The following is a 16,461-nucleotide window of genomic DNA, read 5'->3' as shown; positions in this document are numbered from 1 at the left end:
TTCAGTTGCCTATGGAGGTTCACTGAACAAATCAATATATTTTGACTTATGATTTAGGAGTTCTAGATGCACAAAGTTAGCATGGGCAAATACTATGTCTCTTCCCCTAATACATATTGATATTTTCATCTCCAATGAAGATGGAATATGTTTTAGACATGAAAAAAATTAAACCATATCATATTTTTAGACATGAAAAAATGAACAAATTAATACATATGATATTAAAAAAAAAAGCTTTAGGAAAATAGCCTTCCTAACAAAATTTAGGCACAAACAATAAGGTTTAGCCCAAAATATTAGCATGGCTCCTAGATCTTATATTGATATTTAGCTAGAGAAAGGTTTGTAATTTTACACAACTTAATCCTAACGTATCTTTTTCAAGGAAGGTCTCACAGCAGAACATCCATACAAATAAAGATGTATCATAGTGCAATGCAAAGCTTTCTCATAAACCATCATTGTCTTTCCCAACTTCTCCAACTACTACAAATACTATACTTGAAATTGATCCTCAATAATAAACCCTTCATTTCATTTTCCTGTAGTAAAATTAGTAAAATTATTTGCAAGGGTGACAAATTACTCCCACAAATCTAAAATCATGGTTTGAAATAAGTATTAGATAGCTAGGGGGGGTGAATCTATTGTGTCCAATTATCTCACAGTCCCTTCAAACTTTACAACACCATCAAAGCATCATAAACATCAACAACATTAACTTAATGTATTCAATCACTCAGTAGATAAATTCAACTTAACACTTAACTCATACACCCACTTCTTTCCAAATTGTTATCAAACTATTCCTTGTATTCCCGACTCTCAGTAAATTTTCAATTGTTACCTAGTAATATTTTAGTTATTATTGAGTTGTTGTAAATTATTATAACATGTAAAACAGCAACACAAATAAAATTTCCACAATTTTGACACCAATATTTTTAATGTGGAAACCGTGTTAAGGGAAAAACCATTTAGGACCAATAACCCAAAAAAATTGCTCTTTTCAAATGATCTATGTTAGGAGAAAACCTTGTTAAAGGTTACATACACTTTTCTAAAGTGACCTTGTTAGAGGATTTCACTTAGAGATCATCTAGATCTTATCACTCCATGTCCTTGACTAAAAAGAGTAGCTTGATTTAAAGGACTTACAAACACCACTAATTGATGTTATCATTTAGGATTTCATAGACTTGTTAGCTCTGCTTGGTGCTTCCATGATGTTTTGCTAAAATGGTTAAAAAGTAACAATATAAAGTGATATGTTAAGAATAGAAACTAGCTTTTCTTGTTCAAATCTCTGTTCTTGTTCATTCTCTGTCTTTTTCTCACTAGGTTGATTTTTTCTTCCACTCTTCTTATTCTCTTCTCTTCACTCTGCTCGGTTCACTTGGCTCAACACTTAGCTCTTCTCCTTCAACAACTTCGCTCTTCACAACATCCTTCAATCAGATCTCTTTCCACTTAATCAACTCTCAAACAACATCGCAATGAAATCATCTCAGCAACATAAACTATCCTATTCTCCTCCTTAAATAGATTTATCAATGCTTCTTGATCCTTTCATCTTTTTTCACTTAATCAAAATCATCAATCTTAGGTTTACAATTGAATTCTTTTTATACAATGAACTTAAACACATAGAAAAGATAACTTTACATAAAACTTTGTATCCATCCTTATCTTTCTCTAATTTCCTTCATTAAATGTTTCTTGAATTTTCTCCATCATTAATCTGGCAACAAACTTTGACTCTCGCATTAGACCTTCTTGAACATTTCAAATTTCCATCAAAAGTCAACCTTAGATTCCAATTTCTCAAACTTGTTCATCTAGTTGTCACTCGGTAAATATTACACTTATCTGAACAACATATAATGTGGTTAATATTGACTTACTTGGGCAACATTGTGTTCTTCTTCCTTCTTTACAATCACTCGGGCAATACTATAGTCACTCGGTGAATACAGTCTCCCTTCATTAACTTTGTGACCTGATTTAGCTTGTGATCTTCAATTATTTCAACAATAAATGATTGTAAAACAATCAAACCAATATTACATAGTCATTATCCAAATCATTCAAATACCATTGAATACCTTACATATCAACTCTAACTTCATCATACTTTATTCTAATCCTCTTCATCAATCTAATGATATGGTACTTTTCCTAAGTTAGCATAATGTCTAGCCAGCTAAGACTTTGACATCAATGACAATATAACAACTGATATGACTCTTTTACGTACATTCATAACATCACCACCTAATAAACTCCCACTATCAATTATAATACCACTTGGAGCTAACAATCTCTCCCTTTGGTATTGATGGCAACACATAACATGACATTTTACATTACAAAATATTACATAAGATAATAAAATGTGTGCATTGTCAAAAATATGACTTCTAAATTCTGGTTCTTCAAATTGTTACTCAATATGTATCTTTAGCAACAACAAAAACTCTATGACTTTACTCCCCCTTTGATTATGATCTCCTATTCCAGGTTCAATCTTCTACAATCTTCATCTTTGTAGCACTCCCCCATTGGGTAATCTCTCTTCCTTTACTGTTTTGATTATCTTTTCTCTCTTCACTGACTTTCATTTTATTCTCAATGTTTCTCCCCTTCTGACATAATTCTTCTTCCCATTTATACTTCTCCTCATCTAGTTATTCTCCCCCTTTGACACAATGCCAAAGGTCATTATAAATTTCATCATGAAACTTATAAAACTTTGTAGTTACCATTGTACCTTGCATTTATAGATTATATCAGTTAATCATAGTTAACTTTACAACTTCAGAAATATTCCTAAAGTTTGAACACTTTTGCATCAACTCCAAAAGATATTTCAATTCATCCATGAATTGATGCAGCATGGAGCTTTGCCTAGTTAATTTTGGATAGGGGAAAGACCCCTAATTTACCTCTTAGATACCCAAAAGCATCCTTACCCAATAGCTTGGTAAATATATCAGCAATTTGTTCCTTAGATTTTACATACTTAATCCTTAATTGCTTCTCTTGTGCCGACTACCTCAAGTAATGATACTTAATTGAAATGTGCTTTATCTTTGCATGAATCACCAAGTTTTTTGAAATATTTATAGCAATTGTGTTATCACAGTAAACAGTGACAAGCTCGGTTACTTCTTGCATTCCTTCCAACAATTGTTTGATCTATACAATTTTTGAACAATTGATTGTAGCAGCAACATATTCAACTTCAACAGTAGATTGTGAGTACAACTTTGTTTCTTGCTTATCCATGTAAGCAACCTTTCTCCTAAAAAGAATGCTCCTCCACTTGTGCTTTTTCTGTCATCAATATTTTCAGCCCAATTAGCATCAGTGTAGACATTAAGATTAAAGCCATCTCGTTGTTTATACCATAGGCCATAATCTTCAGTTCTTTAAGTTATCTGAATATCCTTTTCACAGCAATCATATGTGTTTCCCTTTGATTAGATGAAAACAAACAATTTCAACAACTAGGTCAGTATATGGTCTATTATGTACAACATGTTGTAGCTTCCCAATCATAGATTTGTAAAGAGTTTGATCAACTTCTGCAGTAGTGTCTTCCTTTAACAATTTCACTCCAGTCACCATAGGTGTACCGATTAGTTTAGATTCATCCATCCCAAATATTTTCAAGATTTCCTTTACATACTTGGATTGAGTAACACAGATACATTTTGGTATTTGATAGACTTGTAATCCAATAAAAAAATTTATCTCTCTAAACATTGACATTTCAAATTCAGTACTCATTTGATCAACAAATGACTTACTCAACATATCATTTCCTCTAAATATTATACCATCAACAAATATTTTAGCAATCAACACCATATCTTGTGATTTATTCTTCAAATTCAGATTATTGTTTTCACTTGTTCTAGAAAATCCTATCTTAATTAGATAAGAGTGTAACCTTTCATACTATGCTCTTGGGGTTTCTTTCAATGTAGACTTCCTTTTCAAGTATTCCATTCAGCAATAAAAATTTTACATCCATTTGATATACCTTGAATTTCTTGTATATAACATAAGTCAATAGAGTTCTTACACTTTCCAACCTTGCAAAAGGTGCAAAAGCCTCACCATAGTCAATTTCTTCTTCTTGTACATAACCTTTGCAAACCAATCTAGCCTTGTTTCCTTCTACTTCTCCATTCTCATTCAACTTGTTTATGAAATATATTTTGTTCCAACTACATTCTTATCTACAAGTCTCAGTACAAGTATCCATGCATTATTCTTCTCAATTTTATCAATCTCCTCATTCATAGCATTAATCCAACATTCATCATCTAATGTAGCTTTAACTGATGTAGGCTCAAAATCATCTATTAAACATATAACTTCTTCTATCTTGCTTCTTGTTTGTACTCCTACACTTGTATCTCCAATTATTTGTTCAAGTGAATGGTTCCTCCTCACATATTTTGCCAGTATAGGTTCAGTTCTTTGGTTCTCAACATTTTCTTCACTCGATAGGGGTTCAACTTCCTATTTGGGTTGTATTGTTTGGTGCTTGGTAGCCACTGTCTAAGACTCAGCTGACATTGTTTGATGCTCAATAGGCCTATGTTATAACTTGAGTAGGGTATATGATGCATCTTCATAGACATAAACAAATTTATTGTAATCTTCAGGTTCATTCTTGCTTTCCAAATCATTTCTCTCTACAAACTCATCAAATCTTACATTTGCACTGTTAGTCATTTTGTTAGTAGCCTTGTTCAAACATTCATAAGTTGTGCTCTTAGATGAATATCCTAAGAATATGCCTTAATGACCTTTAACATCAAGTTTACCATTCCTAGCATCCTTGTGAATGTAATACCTACTTCCAAATATTTTGAAATAACTCACATTCACCGTATGACCATACCACAACTCATAAGGTGTATTGTTTGTTCCTTTTTTCAATTGAACTCGATTGAGAGTGTACACAATAGTACTGATTGGTTCTTTACAAAATATTTGAGAGACCTCCTTCTCAATCGTTAGTTTCCTTGCACAATCCATGATAGATCTATTTCTCCTTTCAACAATACCATTCTATAGTGGTGTCCTCCATGAAAAACTATGTCTTTTGATACCATTTTCAACACAAAAGTTATTAAATTCATAAGACATAAATTCACCACCTCTATTAGATCTTAAACATTTCAATTATTTACCAATTTCCTTTTCAACTCTTTCTTTATACCACTTGAACATATCAAAAGCGTGTGATTTCATTTTCATAAACATTTTAGTCATCATCCTTGAATAATCATCCATAAGCAATATAAAGTATCTATCACTATAATAACTATCAACTCCAATTGGTGTCACTATAATAAATTAGTGTTCACTAATTCTAGAATATCATTTGAAGTGTGTGTCTTGCTAGAAAAAACTAGACTTCTTCATCTGGTCAAGTTGACATTCTTTACACATAGCTTTTTTACATTTTTGCCTCTTACTCTTTTCTTTCTACTAATTTTCACCATATTTTCAAAGTTAACATGACACAACCTTTTATGCGATAACTACACATCCTCAATTCTAGCAAATAAACATGTCTCAATTGTAGGATCAAGGTAGAATAGGTTACCTTTCGTTTGCATTATTGTTCCAATCAAATTACCTTCATTATCAAAGATCTAAACCTTCATTTTCTCAAATTCCAACTTATAACTTGACTCTTCAACCAAGAAACTCTCAAAATATTATATTTGAGTCCTTGGACCCAATAAGAATCATCACATCTGATCATATCATTTAGCATTAATGATGCTTTATCTTTCACCAGTCATATGATGTGAACAACCACTATTAATGATCCATGAATCATTCTTAGTAACATGGGTAGTTTCATTCCCATACATTTCACCATTTGGCTCTTCTTTGATTGCAACGTAGACCATTTCAACTACTTCATTGTCATCATCAGAACTCGACGTGGTATGCTCTTCTTCAACAATGTAATGTGACTTCTTGCCTTTGCCTTTGTAATCTCTATTCTTCCTCTACTTGATTTTTTTCTTATCATTTCTATCAGATTTTCCTTTGTTAGGACATTTAGTAGCAAAGTGACCAATCTCATTACATTTGAAATAGATCAAGGGTAGTTTACCTATGTATTTACCTTTACCTCTTGATAACCTCCTTGCAAGCAATGCTTCAATCTCATCAAGATCATCTTCAATTTTAGACTCACTTTCTTCTTTGTTTTTCTTCTCTTTCTTTGGATTGTTGATGGTTAGTGAAGACTTGAAAGCATTTCCCATTGTAACCATATTGTTATCATAATTGCTCAACTCAAATGCAGTCAATCGACCAACTAGACCATCAAGTGTCAAATCATTTCTAGGCATTGCTCTTACTTCTTGAATGGAACTTTGATAGCATAAAGAGGCAAAAGAGTTCTTAAGACTTTACTTACAATTTTCAAATTCAAGATGGCATCTCTAGCAACTTTGATTGCACTCACAACATCTTTGATTTGGTTCACATGTTGTGCATCATTTTCAATTTCTTTCAGTTTCATGTCATCATACTTACCTCTAAGACTTTTAGCTTTAGTTTTTCTTACATTGTCATCTCTTCCATAGACAAGCTTTAGTTTATCCCACATTTTCTTAGTAATGGCACAATTCTTGACATCATCAAATTCAGCATCATTGAGAGGAAATGAAATATCAATCATCATACTGTTATGATTCCTTTTTTCATTCATTTGTTCCACAACCAAGGGACTACCAGGTGTGACATATTCATCCTCCAACAAGTGTGAGACATTATCTCCAATACCATAAAGATGCAGTTTTATTTGGCCTATCCATGAGGAAAAAGTCTCCTTGTTCATCTTTGGTGGCTCTTTCTTATACATCTTCATCTTTTGTTCAAGTTCTTTTAAACTTCTTTCTTCAAGCACTTAGCTCTGATACAAAATTGTTCGATAACTAAGAGGGGGAGTGAATTGATTATGTCCATTTATCTCACAACCCCTTTAAACTTTTCAACACCATCAAAGCATCATAAACATCAACAACATTAACTTCAATATATTCAATCATTTGATAGACACATCTAACTTAATACTTAACTCATAGATTCACTTCTTTCCAAACTATTACCAAGTTGTTCCTTGCATTACTGACTATCAATAAATTTCTAGTTGTTACCTAGTAATATCTTAGTTATTATCGAGTTGTTGTAAATTGTTAGAACATGTAAAACAACTTGCAACACAAATAACATTCCCACAATTTTGACACCAAAATTTTTAACATGGAAACCCTATTAAGGGAAAAACCATCTAGGATCGGTAACCCAAAAGATTCACTCTTCTAAAGTGATCTTTGTTAGGAGACAACCTTGTTAAAGGTTATATACACTTTGTTAAAGTGACCTTATTAGAAGATTTCACCAAAAGATCATCTAGACCTTATCACTCATTGTCATTGACTAAAAAGGGTGGCCTACTTTAAAGGACTTTAAAACACCATTAATCGATGTTACCATATAGGGTTGTGCAAACTTGTTAGGTCCACTAAGTACTTTCAAGATTTTCTGCTATAATGGTTAAAGAGTAACAGTATAAAGTGATAATTAAGAATAGCAACTACCTTTGCTTGTTAAAATCTTTGTTCTTGTTCCTTCTCTATCTTTTTCTCACTAGGTTGATTTTGTCTTCCACAAACTCTTCTTCTTGTCTTCTCTCTGCTTTGCTTAGTTCACTTTGCTCAATGCTTAGCTCTTCTCCTTCAACAACTTCACTCTTCACATCATCCTTCAATCAAATCTCTTTCAGCTTCATCAACTCTCGAACAACATCACAGTGAAATCAGCTCAACAGCATGTTGCCCAGTTTTTTTTTTTTTTAATTGTCTCAATTCTTATCTTATTAATGCTATGGATATTTTTGAAATATGCCTTGTTTTAACCATTAAAATGGTCACTTCCTCTTTGAGTTTTTGAGAAACTATGCCCTTCAATGTCTCCGGCCCATTCCCAGCTCTGCCCAACACTTTGAATTTTCAAAATCCAGCTTCCGAGTCCAAAGTTATCACAAGTTAATGGAGAGACCCAAAATATGTATTTTTAATTCTGTCATTAACCATTAACCTCTAAAGAGGTTAAGATAAGCTTACAAGATTAACCATTAACCTTCTAAAAAGAGGTTAAGAGTTGGGGGTCAAAACACATATTTCAAACTGAATCATTAACCATTATTAACCTTTTTTAAAAAGAGGTTAATGTTCAAGTTCAAAATACATGTTTCTAAAATGATGATTAACCTTTCAAATGATAAAGTGAAGGAAATGAAAGGTAGAGGCAATAAAAAATTGTGTTCCGGTTTCCAAAGTAGAAGGCCATTCAAATATGGAAGTAGTAACTGGCAATCTAAGCTTGTAATTTGTCTGACATAAAAATCTCAGCACTTGGAGTAGAAAATCTGAAATGTCAAGGAGAAGTGTCCTTACCCGATTGCTTCATCATGGTTCATAAGCTTATTATTATGGTTGAATTTGAGCCTTCTCCACATGCGGCTGTGAGAAAATCAGGGAGCTCAATGCAAATCCTGCAAATCAGGTTCAGCCAGATAAGTCCAAGTCGTATGTGATAAAAGTTTTAAGTTTTGAATGAAATATGTCATCACCCAAACACGTGAGCCATACCCATAAACGCATCCGCGGCTTGTTTCCTTTTCCTAGCAGTGACCACAGACAAGGCACGTGAACTGCTTGAGAAAATGCTTTGAGGAAGTGAGAGCATGGTAGAAATGAATATCATATGGTGATTGTGACATACTATGCCCAGTCCCAGAATGTTGACTCGGTTGCATCGAAGGTACCGTAGACTTATGTGCGCCAAACATTCATCTAAAAAGGAGCATTTATCGTTCCAATAATCATAGGGAAGACATTTGTTTGACAAAACATTGTTGGAGAAGGATGTGTGATTTCAGACTAAGCACGCGGAGGAAGAATTGCAAGTTGCAGGAAAGGAGATAGATTCTCAATTGTCAAGCTAGTTTCGTGACAGTGCAACAATCCTATGAACATGTATGTCAAAATATGGAGTCACTAGCAAAAACAAAATATGAACTACTTGACAGAGTTCCATATTGATAGACCCGTCTCGAGCAGTAAGGTGCAAATAAATCCATTTGAGTTATCATTATGAAACTAGCATGAAAATTGTTTGAAGAAATGTCAAAGACTATTCCATTGTTCGCTTGAAACTCTTAGCATTTCTTGTATGCTCATTAAACAATCTGTCGCCTATATAAGACATGGGTCATTATCGAGATCGAGGATATAGGAATTGCAAAAAAAAATAAAAATACACGAGTTATCCATTATATAGGAATTTACATTGTGATTGGGATGAGAGCAAAACAGGAGAATTTGAACAAAACAAAGATACAAAGGTACATGCAGAATAGATTGCACAAAGAGACTCTCAAAATCTTCAAGTTAAAAGAGGACCATCATTTCCAGATGTTCAATGCATGATTCTGCATTCTTTGTGAACTTTTACCTCTAGTTGGAGCACATGATTTGTTTGACAAAAAGCCGCAACTCACAGCGAAGAAATATTCTAAAAATAACCTTAAAACACAATGTTGCATATCATTCTTGATAAAAAGGGCAATGTGGGAGTTGAAGACATTCGTTTAGATCAAGAAGAGGATCAATAACCAAACCATGAAATACAAATATCAAAGGTCGGATTATGCTCCCATTTTAAAAAGTACACTTCTATACATTGGTGATACCATTTTAGGAAGTATTAGCCTTCAAGATTTTTGGTCATCTCTTGAGAGTGAGGAGAGGACCCCTTTAGCCAGAAAGATATTGGAAAGCAGCCTAGCTCGAGCGGGAGGGCATCCCATTTCAGCACAATCCCCTGATCTAGTATTGGAATGCATGAAAGCCTATAATCTGAATACCAGAGAAGTCATTTCATCAAATAATAAACTGATTGTCCGTTTGGATCCTGTTTCTATTGCCATTACCTTCCGACTACCTAACAGAGTGCAATATGTCAACATTAATTTAAGAACCACCAAGGAGTACTCTATGGAAAATCAAACTCAGTGTTTGAATAATGTTGCCAAGTCATGGCTCTTGCAACCAAGGAAAGAAAAATCTCAACTAGCCAAATCCATCCACAAATCATTGTTAAAGGAAAATGTAGCGAACATGGTAACTCTATTAAGTAGGATAATAAGACTTCGAGATTCACATGAGTTTGAAGGTTGGATGTTCCTGTTTATTAACATAGTCTGCGAAGGGAAGCAATACATTGATTGGGCTGAAATTATCAGTGATTCACTGCACAGACAACTCAATAGTTTTCCAAGCAAATGATTATTTCTACATGACTTTGTACCTTTTCTATGCTATTGCAAGTACCAAAAGTTGGCCAAGGTTGAACCGGCAAGGTATATATGATGATGCGGCTATTATCTACAATCATTTTGCTCATATACGATATGACAATAGCCTGCACCATTTTAGAAGAGTGAATGATGCATTCACAATGTTGACTGTAAGAGAAATTCAAGGAAACATTGGACTCAGAATTTCACCAGAAGCAGCAATAAAAGTTCAAAAATATGGAAGTGTCTTCATACAATTCTCGAAGGTCACTTATATCAGGTTAGCTACCTATGACGGGTGTCCCCTAATGCTACCTAGATTCGTTGATGATAAGTTGCTCTTGATTGAAATGTACAAGCAGATTAGTCAAATCAATAAACTTTGCAAGAACAGGAGGATAGATGAAATATCTTTTCCTATCGACATTGGATATTATAGTTGTGATACTGCATCAGATGCAAGGAACATAGAAAGATCCATTGCCACAATTAATTTGCATCCTTATAATATGTGTTTCCCTTATGATAGTAGAGGCTATGCAGTTAATGAGTTGTTAAAGTTGAACCCCAGTCTCGGTCATTTTCCAACCCTAGAAGACTTTTGGGAGGATTGTGAAGATGATTTCAAAGTCAAGAAGAGAGATTGGATGCGGCTTATTGTAAGGCAAGTGATAGACTTCAAGGTGGATATTGATGTGACAGGTATAAATGATGATGAAGTTTCCTTGGTCGATCCCTTCTGCTATGAGAAAATCGAATTACTAGATCTTCCTCCTATTGATTGGTCAGTTCAAGAATTAAAAAACTTGAAAGAAAGAACTACCTATGTCCTTAGAAGAACAAGAGAGTGGGTCAGTAAAGTCAGAGCAGAAAAGGTGATTGCTAAATTCCAAAGTAGAGAGAGAAGAGACGATCAAGGAGAATCATCTCAAATGGCATTAGAAGCAACTTCTAATAATAAAATGCAGCAATTAGATATCAATGATCTAGATAAAAGTGAATATTTAAATCAGCTGGTTAAGTTTACAGTCAAAAGAAGAAGGACAAAAATGAAAAGTAAATCTACTAGACTAAATCAAGAAGGAGATGAACCTAATGTGAAGGATCAAAGAACGCCTCAAACTATTGAAGAACATGTCCCAGTTACATCTTCTCATGATATAGTAATTCCCTTCGAGTCTCTCTCCTCTTGAGATATCATTAATAGACATCACGCAGTTAGATAATCAATTATCTAATTCAAAAGATTTAATGATTATTGCTGAAAATACAACAGGTGACATGCAAGTTTCACTTCCAACTACTACACATTCATGGCTCCGGCCCACTCTTCAAAAGAAGAAGAAAGTTGTTCAAATGATCCCACCTCCATTTGATGTAATCTCCAGTTTCCTTCAAAAGCCTCCTAAAGTGAAAAAGACTAAAGTGATGTCCAGGTTAGTTGTTGATAAAACTTTAGGCAATCTATGCGTAGAAATAGCCAAGCCCATAATTGAAAAGAATGTTGATGAAGCATCCGATTCGGATTTCATTCTGATAAGGTTGATCTTGGTCCATCTACTGCAAAAAGAGACTTCCAAAATTTTGGAGTGACTGCTGCCCAAATGTTACAAAGAGCAAAGAAAGAGAAAAGATCCAAGGAGCAACTCAAAGAGCAAGTTTAGATGCCAGTGTCTTACATAAATTCGATTAACAATTCCTCTAATGCGAAGACAATAGTTACTTCACTAGCCTTAGCAAGTCCTGATGGCATTCTTAATCATGTTGTTGTTGAAAGAGTAAACAAACACAAGTTACATAGTATGATGATCGAAGCTTGGATAAACAAAATGATAGAAGATGCTTCAAAACTCATAACTGAAGTGAAGAAAATATATGAAAAAGCCATCGAACAGATACAGGAAATTTCTAAAGAGCTAGAAAGCAGCAAAGAATAGAAAGTCACCTGCCAAAAAGTAGCTGATGAATTACAAGAAATGGCCAAGTTAGATACAAGCACCCTAGTTCTTGAGAAAATTATTGCTGATCCAAGTGAGAATCAGACACGTATGGGGAGTAAAAGTGTTAATTGAAAAATGATAAATATCAGCAAAGGGATCACTGAGTTTGAAAAATTAATAGCTTCTTGGGAGCAGCTGGAAACGAAAGTTACGAATGAATTCGTCTCTACTATCACAAGTGGGGCGGCAGTAAGTGATCTTCAACATATTGATTGCCAATTTTTTCTTGATTCTTTCATAATCCAAATTCATTTAGAAATAGAGAATAGAGTATCAGATGCCGAAACTATTATGAAGCTCAATCTAGTCGCAATCACTCTGGAAGATTGCAACATTTCAGCCTATCGACAAGAGTAAGAAGAGATCCAGGATAAATACTTCACAGCCAAACTCAGGATGGAGAACGTGCTCATTCCGAATTATGATTTGATGATGATCATCCTCGATGCTTACAAGGCTTTTCGAGATAAGTCAATTATGTCCAGATAGATAGAGTTCATAGCTGGAAGACCAGTGATTGGATATGTATACATCCTTAGAAATTCTAGCTAAAGTTTTGTTTTTGAAAGTTTTCCTTGTATAGGTTAATTTTATTGAGGTTAATTAACCTCACCCAAATCACATATTTGGGAAGTAGTTATTAACCATGAAGAGATAGTTCTTAACCTCTGTGTCTATATAAGGAGTCATTTTTGGCTTTATAGAGAACTTTTTGGACTTTAGAATAAGGGAACGCTATGTTGAAATTTTGATCAGGAGACAAATTTTGAAAAGTATGTATAGCTTTTGTCTCTGAAATTGAAAATCTCTATTATGTTCTTGGTGCAAGAAAATGAAATGAGATACACTTTTGGTTTCTTGTTCTAAAATCAAGATTTTTGCTGTATAAACTACAAATTCTTTTGTAGTAAGCATCTTCACGGTATTGTGCGAATGTTTACAAATCATGAATCAACATGGTAATAATGATCATTTTCAAGCGTATTTCTTGATTACCTTTGTTCTCATTCTATGTTGACTCAAGAAAGTTGTGAGGTCCTATGGTGCATTTGTCCTGAACGGCTTTCTCTTGATCTTTAAAATTTTAGATTCTTTATTTGAAAAATTCAAAATTATATCATACGAGGGAGCTGCCCCTCTAAATGCAGAGGAATGCCACATACCAAGGGCCTATCCAACTGTTGTGAACAGTTTGCCACATACACTCTGTTGGGCAATTTTTACAGTGACAAATATGTTTACCAACACAGCATAAACTGTCTTGTTCTCCTCCTTAAATAAATTTGTCAATCTTCCAAATTCTTCCATCTTTTCTCCCTTAATTGAAATTGTCGATCTTAGATTTACAACTAAATTCCTTCATACAATGAACTTAGACATAAAAAAAAATCCTTACATTGAACTTTGTGTCCATCCTTATCTTTCTCCAATTTTTTCCGTCAAATCCTTCTTGAATTTTCTCCATCATTTATCTTGCAACAAACTTTGGCTCTCGCATTAGGACCTACTCGAACTTGCCAAATTTTCATTGAAAATCAACCTCAAATTCCAATTTCTCAAACTTGTTCGTCTGGTTGTCACTCGGTAAACATTACACTTACTCAAGCAACATATAACTTAGTTAATACTGACTTTTTCAAGCATTACTCTTCCTTCTTTTCAATCTCTTGGGCAATACTGTAGTCACTCGGTGAATACAGTCTCCCTTCATTAACCTTGTGACTCGGTTAAGCCTGTGATCTTCAATACATTACAAATATATATGATTGTAAAATAATCAAACCAATATTACATAATCATTGTCCAATTCATTCAAGTACCCATTGAATACCTTGCATATCAACTCTGACTTCATCATACTTTCTTTAAATCCTTTTCATCAATCAAATCATTTTCATAAATCTAATGATATGGTATTTTTCCTGAGTTCACATAATGTCTAGCTAACTAAGACTTTGACATCAATAACAATATAACAATTGATATGATTCTTTTGTCTACACTCATAGCATCATCACCTAACAATCTCTTACTACCAATTACAATATCAGTTGGGGCTAACAATAAGACCCATAACTTTCTCATCCAAACCCCACATTAACAACACCCATGAAACCAAAGTAATAGTAGATCTTATTAAAACCTTAAAAAACCCATCTATCAAAAGTTACAAGTGTTTCAAAACTGTGAAGCCCATTAAACTTCAGTGCAAACGTATCTTCACTACATGGTTTACAAATAATTCCTCACACAAGTATCTCTCCAAATTATCTGTTCTCCTTTACGAAAGTTAGATCTAACATAAATTCATCTACCCACAAACTAATCTCAAATACATACAAAATTTATTGCTAAAAAGACTCCCATCAAGTACCAACACAACAAACTCACCATTGCGAAGGAGAAAGTGTTATTTGGGCAAAAAATATCCAAGGAGACAGATGTAACTATTGATACAACAAGGGGTTTAACCCATCGAGGTCCATAATTCGGCATATCCTCATCACATGACTACTTCAAAAGCTCCATCCATGCTTTATTAAAGCTCAAAAGTTGAATTAGCCTTACATGACCTCTTTATTAATCATAAACAAAATGAAAATAAACAAACCCAAGAAAATCTACGCCATCCTTATATGAGCCAAATTAAATTGGAAAAGAGACCACCAAAAACCTATGGTGGCATGCCTTCATTGTAGCACGATGAAACAACAAATCACATGCAGATTTATGAGTGAAATCTCCATGAATAGTGTGGTTGTTCCACAAGAGACTATTAAAAAGAAAAATTACAATGAAAATAAAGCCAAAAATCAATTGATGTTAGTGTTTACCAAAAAAATAGATAAAAAATAAACTAAGAAAATCATGCACCTTGATTGTGCTACATCATTTTCCCCCTAAACAAATTTGAAAATTTGAAATCTTCACTACTAACCCTACTCATTGAGATGTACTCCTCAAATGATAAATTCTCAATCTGTCATTAAAAAAAAATCTACATTCAAGCTTGATATACTCTAGGCCTTGCAGAAATTGACAATCAAGGATGTCAATTTACTTTTCTAGGCCTTCTGAAAATTGACATAGACAAGCTTTTGCAACATATTTTTCTATTGTTGCCAAGTCTTTATACAAAATAAAAATAGGGTACGAAAGAAGATATCTTCAAAGTCTACATACAATCCAAATGGTTAGAGCCTGAAGAATATTTATCTTTACCATTTCAACATTGCCACAGAATACATTTTCATTTTAAGAATGGTATCATTCAAACACTAGATTGCAAACTGAATTATAGATGTATAAGTTGAGGGTTCCTTTAATAGTTCAATGCTTGTCCAAACCCTTTTTTCACTAAGACCAATTGAACCATGTTCCTTAGGTCTATCATATCTTTTTCAAATGTCTTTAATGGATCTACAATCAAGGATTATTTTGTTTGAAATGTTCTCTTTACTATGAGATGACAATTTTTCCTCTTCAAAATGATACCCTCTACAATGTGAGAATATGTAAGAATGACATTCTAAATTACTCATCTTAGATAACATGAAATTAAACTTTGGCACTTCTATACACGGGCAATGGCTAGATCCAAAGAGAGTCAAAATTGAAATGTGAGATTTTAAATTTTAAAATAAAATGATGAATTGCAAGTAAAATTGTATTAAATGTGACTAAGCTATTCCAAACAAAAAAATAAAACATAATTTCAACCGATTAAACACTAGATCTACAATAATAACTCAACTCTTAAAAGATGTCACTTTCCATTTTATAATAAATAATTTCATTACATTTTCTCATCATTTTTTATTGCATTTTTTAAAAATCATTTATATTTTCAATACTTTTTAAACTTTCAAAATTAATCACAACAAATAACATAAATAAATCAATAGAATTAAAACTATTATTATTATTTTTCTAAATTTTCACATAAAATTAACTATTATTATTATTAACTCTATCTTAGAATCTATATCTAGAGGACAACATATGCTCGCATCCTTGTGGAGATGGATGTCTCCAAGGGGCTCCCTAAAA

Source organism: Cupressus sempervirens, chromosome 2 (assembly GCF_028749045.1).
Source record: "Cupressus sempervirens isolate cs-2001-9-10 chromosome 2, ASM2874904v1, whole genome shotgun sequence".
In the NCBI taxonomy this organism is placed as follows: Eukaryota; Viridiplantae; Streptophyta; class Pinopsida; order Cupressales; family Cupressaceae; genus Cupressus; species Cupressus sempervirens.
The sequence above is the reverse complement of the archived record's forward strand: the minus strand, read 5'-3'. Positions refer to the sequence as shown.